Source organism: Uloborus diversus, unplaced genomic scaffold (assembly GCF_026930045.1).
Source record: "Uloborus diversus isolate 005 unplaced genomic scaffold, Udiv.v.3.1 scaffold_16, whole genome shotgun sequence".
Taxonomy (NCBI): domain Eukaryota; kingdom Metazoa; phylum Arthropoda; class Arachnida; order Araneae; family Uloboridae; genus Uloborus; species Uloborus diversus.
In genome coordinates, this window is record NW_026558307.1 from 2,526,612 (window position 1) to 2,533,791 (window position 7,180).

A 7,180-nucleotide genomic window follows, 5' to 3' on the forward strand; every position below is an offset into this window, starting at 1 on the left:
CCCAATTTTGATCAGATACTCGGCCAATACCGAGTAGTTGCAAAAAATTGAATATTGTCCAAGACAGATATTAAAATTTATAAAAAAGCGCAAGCATATATAATTTTCTGCAATCATTTACAAGTCAAATTTAAATTTTGAGAATAATGAAGTCTGTAATGCTTCAATGGAATTAGTCTTTATTTTAATGTTCCCAAAGTTAATAAAACTTATTTATTAAAAATTGTGCAGAAAAGTAATAGTAGAAAGTATGGAATTTTTATATTAAAAATGGATTTTTGCTACAAACAAAAATTAGTTATAAGAAATATAAAAATACCTTTGCTTAAAAAATAAATGGAAATAAAACAATGTTAAAAGCACAGTGCAGACACGTGTTTTGGCATTACAAGGAATTCCTTTTTCAATGCACAAAATGTGAGCTCGTGGATTTAAAGGCATCCGCCAAAAGTCGGATTCTTCTGTCGAATGTCTTTACATTCTTTAGCTCACATTTTATGCGCTGAAAAAGACGTTCCTTGTAATGCAGAAATACGTGTCTGCAGTGTTCCTGCACATTTGTTTTATTTGCTTTTAAAAATTATTTATGTTTGGCGGACTAGAACTATAATAGATTGGTATACTTTGTTTTAATTCCAACTTGATTAATTATACCTTTTATTTATTTATTTTTAATTTTAAAAATAATTTTTTTGTAAAATTTTTGACAAAAACAAAATTTTTCAAATAATGCGTAATTAAATTTCAGCAGGAATTTAATTTTAAGAACTGTTATATGGACAAGGTCTATACAACTATTCCAATAAGTTCAAAATTCATTACATGTGTGTCCGTGGTTCTTCTTAAAACATAATTGGTACTTGGTAACTTGGCCGAGTAGTGAAAGGCCAAGTACTTGGTAACTCGGTACTCGGCCGAGTAATGAAAGGCCGAGTACTCGGTACTCGGCCAAAGTGCTACTCGGTACGTGTCTAGTTAGAGGCATAGCAATGTTTTGAAATTGAACGGAATATTATATAATCTATTTTATTGTGGAGGGCAAGGTGTTCAGTCATGGGCTCTCTTCCGCGAATTTTCAGGATATTGATCTCCAAAAACGAACATTGCAACGCTTTTTAATAATTTAGGAGGTAGGGGATCGTATCTTTTGATCAAAACGTGGAATTTAACACCCGAAACATACGATCATAATCCCTCGAAAATTAGTTTAGAACTATTTTTTGTTCAATAACTACATTGCTAAACTTTTGAGAACTCGCTAAAGAATTTTCTTTGATCGGGGCTGAACTTTTTATGAAGAAATGAAAAAAAAATAAAAAAGAGAAAGAAACGATGGATAAAAATGCTAAATAAATTTGTTTGTAAATTGAACTTTTTTTCTTTTCTTCCTCTGCATTGTTTTTTTTTTTTCCTTTCTTTCCTTTTCTTTCTTTCTTTCTTTTTTTTTTTTTTTTTTTGATGATTACTATAAACAAAAATATTATATGACCACTCAGTATTTTAATTTAACTTTCGTTTCATATTTTGCAAGTTTGTTTTAATCAACGAATTTAAAAGGATTCGCCGGAGATTCTTTAGATAGCGTCCGGAAGGTCAGATGTTGTTTACCTTAGAAACCTTCTTTTTGATACGTGTCTGGAGCACCTTCATATTTAAATACAAAACTGGCTCACGATTATCTCTTTTTAGTGGAAGTGTGAGATACAAATGGCATGAACATTAAACTGAGCTACAGTGTAATGTGTAATACACTTGCGAAAGACAAGCTCAAAGTGGAGAGGGTGGAAAACACCCATATGTAGATAACTTGTCTTCAATACTTTTCTTTTTCTTCCGGGAATCGAGAGGTTTGAAAAGAGGGAAACACAAATGTACTGACCACTTCATCTCTCCCCTTTCTTTGTTGGTTATTATGTGGAAATTCCTAAAAAAGGTAGATCTCATTTTTGAAATCAGGTTTGAGATAGACAATGTACTGCAAAGAGCTATACGGTTAGAATTTTTCCGGGGGAGCTGAGCCGGTCTGAAATATTATAGAGGGAGCTCAAGCTCCCCCAGCTCCCCCGCTTCCGACGCCTATGGGCATGTCCAGGGCCTGAATAACGCACGGTCTGCGGACCTGGGCACCACAAATTTAGGGGCACTAAAATAGCCTAAATTAACTTACTTCCTTCCCTTTTTTTCCGTTAAAGTGAACGTTCCTTTTCAGCTTTGAAAAGAATCAAAAATCGTTTAAGAAGCTGCGTTTCTCAGGATAATTTACAGGCTTTTTTCTTATGGACCATTGAAAATTCTGTGACATCAAAATTAGATTTCGATGATGTGATCGACACATTTGCCTCTGTTAAAGCCACAAAGAAGCCTTTTTAAAGCTTAATATCAGAATTTGTTTTTTTTTTTTTTTTTTTGCTATTTTTGCAGTTTTATATTGTTTTTTAATTCATTTTCACCTTGAGGTAAGGCAATTTTAACTATGATTAGTACGGGGACTATCAAGTGTTTGGTATTCAAATCCCAGGTTTCTGTAGTAATGTGTAGGTTTCTAGTGTATTAGGTTTCTAGTACAAATCATCGACTTTGAAATTGTGCTGATTTTCTCATGGGGGGGGGGGGAACCAATTTTTACTCAGGACCTGGGCACCAGTTTGTCTTGATCGGGTCCTGGGCATGTCTTTTCAAAATATCACTGTACATTTCTACAACTGTTTTAGAATTAGAAAGTCGCCCGTCAAGGTATGACGGGGGAAAATTGCTTAGTTGAAATGGTAACCCTGACTCTGGTGGATGAACCCTTAACTCCAGTAGCGTTCATAGCTGACCCCTTTTCCGTTTCTTCATTCCCCTGAAATGACGCGGTCTTACCAGAGAAACAGTTAAGTTTACCGGATCGAGTTCAGCCATGCAACGATTAAGCCTTTCCCTGCATGTCAAACATGACCAGAACATTATCAAATGATCATGCTCTGGCGCGAGTTTCATTGTTGAAAAACACGCGCGTTACTCGATCATCGACTATCATTTATTTGAGGATTGCTATTACATCGTTCTTTCTACAGTGTTTCATTTTGAAAAACTGTCTTGTTTTAAGCAAGGAATGAAAACTTCTTTCTTCTTTAAAAATATTTCTAAAGTTTCTGCTTGTTTCTGTTAAGCAACATGCTTCATTTTCAAATTTGCCAAAATATTATAAATAATCATATTATCAAAATTCCTGAGATCGGTGATAAGCTCAATGCTATTGATGAAGCTATCAAAGATTCCCCTTTTATCTGCTCTCTTATTATGCTACTTAACCCAGGGCCCAACTAACTAAAAGTGAGGCCCAAGGCCCACAATAATTTGGAGGCCCCCTGAAGGCTATTATTTTTAAAATGTGTATATTTTCTGTATATTTGTAATGCTATGCATAATTCTTTGAGTAATTTGGGGCCCCTTAGGAAGAGGGGGCCCCAGGCCCAGGCGGCCAGTGCGGTAATCAGACCCTGATTTAACCCCAAGTTATGGTACGTTAATTATAGGTTTGCCAGGCGTCCCCGTTTTCAGACAAAATCCCAGTGTCCCGGCCGGTTTTACTTCATGTCCCGGAAAAAGATAAATTTGATTACAAATAACCAAAAAGGTCTACAAATATTTAACTGTAAAGGATTATTTAGGACGATTAATTTATCATTTGTAACATTGACATGTAAAATTAATACCAGATTAGCTTGACAGGATTTTTCTAACAAGGTTGAAGCCAAAAAAGACTCTAAAAAAGTCCTATAAAATAAAAAACAAATCTCAATATTGTTGATTTTTTTTTTTTTTTTTTATTTCTCATTCAAAGTCTTTTTTCTAATTAAAAAATTCCATAAATATTTACATCTAAGAAGAGGAAATGTTCAAGTTTTATCTGCTTATGTCGTTCTTTATTACACTTGTTTTAGGTTTATAATTAGCATTGAGAATAAACGGAACAATAAAACACTCCAAAAAGCAGCCACAGTCAAAGCCACAGTTTTGAGCCACACTCAAAAAGGTACACAGGTGTGTACTTTTTGAGTACTAGTGACCGAGGGGGGGGGGGGGATTCTAGTGTCCCTGTTGAGCATTTCAGAAATCTGGCAAGCCTAGTTAATTACAGCATTGGATTAGAAGCACGGCCAGAAGAATTAAAGTCACATTTTATACAGGATAAATTTTATACAAAAGAATCGAAAATTTCTTTTCAATCAGTGAAAGCTTTTACACAGCAAACATATAAAAAGAAAAATTACCCGTAACGTGAGAATAAAAAAATCTGTCCATATTGCAGTGGCCGTCTGGGGGGTGAAACCTAAAATGGACTTTCAAGTTTTTGAAAAAGAAAAATTCATTCAGAAAATTAACTCCAATATTTTGAACTATAAATTCTCTATCAAACGCAGTTGCGTCATTACGACGAGACTCTACTCTCCCCCTACCCCCTACATTATCAAAGCTCCTCTAAAATGCATTTTTAAAAGTACAGATTTTAAAACTTTCCGGGGTAAAATTTTTGGTCCGCACCCCCGTCCTTTCATTATGGAGTGATTATTATACTCAGCACTAGAATCATATTGTCAATACTTAAGACTTAGTCGTGACTTCTGTAGCGGACAGGAAAACCTTCCGTCGTGTTGAAGCATACAGCGAAGCCTTGCTGTATTTAGAGGTTGCAAGAAGAAAAGAAAAATAATAACTTTAACTTTTAATTTAGAATTCCATAAAATAGTAAATTTAACAGAGATAGCTTAATAAGTTTGTGAGTTAAATAGGCGCTTGAATAATTTGGTAATTTACTGCAAATAAATGAATATATTAATGTTTTTAAATTCAATGGCTTAATATTTTTATTTATTCAACCTTCTGATTAATTGTTTTGATGTTTGATAATCAGTGATGTTCCCATCCATTTTTCTGAGGGTATACTCCCAGTAATCCATTACGCACAATATGTGTATGCGATCATATACATATGAAACTATTTGAAGCTTGAGGGTATACGCTATTTTTCTTAAAATGTCTGAGAGTATACGGCATATATGGAGTTATACCCTATGGGGGGGGCACTGTCGATAGTACTAATATTCCACGTCACTAACAACTTCCTCTTAAACCAAAAAACTGAAACCCATTATTTTTTTCCTGTGTTAGAATTGAGGAGCGATCAATTTCATATACCTCCATACATTTTTTACCTCGAGACGGCCCTGCACATAGGCGTCTAGGGCAAGTTGTATAAAAATTTCTCTATTTTTTTTGGCTTTTGTGCTAGTCCACCTAAAATTTCGTTCGAAAATTATGTAGATGTTTCTGAACAATGTGTAAAACTTCATGTTTATATGAACACTAACTTTTTTTTCGTTTGTAGGAGGGGAGGGGGAGTTTACACCACAAACTACCGCAGTGGCGTAGCTAGACCCGACTTTCGGGGGGGGGGGGGTTACTTCTTTTATCTCTCTCTCTCTCTCTATATATATATATATGTGTGTGTGTGTGTAATCGTTTGGAATTTTTTCCTTTTCTTTTTCTTCTCTCTTCTTTTTCTCTTTTTTTTTGAGACTAACTTTTCGGGGGGGGGGGGGGGTTGTCCCCAACCCCCCCCCCTTAGCTACGCCCCTGAACTACCGCCCTGGTTGTCACCCATGCTGGGTACGCCACTGCATATTGTCACAAGAAAAATCACGAGAAATTTGAGTGCTGACATTTTAAAAAGAAACAATAATTTTCAGATAATTGACCCCAAAAGCAATAAACAATACCAAAATAATCGCTCTGTTTCGAGATGAATAAAATTCTGAAAACTAACACGTATAGTGACGCGAGTCCCAAAAATTCACTTTCAAAAGATGATAAATATAAAATCTCTCCTCAGAAAAGATCCAGAGGTACAGTTTTGTTGAGGATTTGATATGTACTTCGCACTTATATAATGACGCGCGTTTATTGACTGAAATGAATAATGATCATCGATTGGTATCTGGGTGGGAACACTTGTAATGTGTTTACACTTGAAGATGTTTTATTCGTTCCAGATCTTGAAACTAATTCAATGTCAGTAAGCAAAGCAACATTGAGTGGTTGCACTGTAACGTTTGAAAAGAATCGTTGCAAATTAACAGATGAAGGGGGAACTTTTCTAGAAATAAAATGAAAGCAAAATCTTTATGAAGTAACCTTAGTTTGCGTTGAATCGTTGGGCAGCCTGATGTAACACATTTATCGAATTTTGTTATCGCTTAATGTATTCAAAAGTTAAAGACAGCGTTGCAAGTATGTGTGCGCATATTTAGCGTAATTAAGCGTAAAAGAGAGGCAGGTTTTTGTTTGCGAACGAGTACCCCCAACAGGGGTACCCATCCCCCCCCCCAAGCTCAATGGTGCAAAATCCCCCCTAAAAAATCTTCCGAACTCTTTTTTTTTTTGTTAAACATACCACTTTTAAGAGCCACAAATTTCCACTTAAATTGACATAATTTTCTGAATTAATCAAAATAATATCTGAAAGATGAGCCCCACCTACAAAGTGGGGGCACAATAGCGGCATTTTCTATCTCACTGTTTGCGATTTCGGTTTATCCCCCCTTACAGTGATGGCAACAGATAGTAGAAAAGTTGAAGTAAATTAAAAAGGACAAAAGAAACTTCAGTCAATTTGGACGCTTTTTCAGGCTTTAAGAGGATTTAGTTTCTTTTTCATTCCAGCACTCTAAACAGTTAAATAATTACAATCACAACTGAATTGGTTTCTGAGCTCGCTTAGATCATTTAAGAATGAGCCTTCCGACATGACTACACTATATTGTGTGGCATTTTGTATTTCGGAGAGTTTTAAAATAAGTAAAATTTGTCCGTGATTCCACTGCAATCGTTGATTTCAGAATGCCCCCCCCCCCCCCACAAAGCGATGGTGCACCCCTCAAGTGTTAACGGAGTACCCTTACCCTTTTAGAATAAAAGTCCTTAAAAATTAAAGAAATATACCCCTTCAAAACACTGCCTTAAAAATTCCAATGGCGATCCACACCATGGATCCCCCCTTCAGCGACTGGGCACCCAGGTAATTAGAATTTTTGTTTATTAGAGTATTACTTTACTACAATACAGTCGAGTCTCGACTTGTGTGAGGGATGCATTCCAAGACCCCTCGCGTAAGTCGAAATTTCGCGTTGTGGAAAAG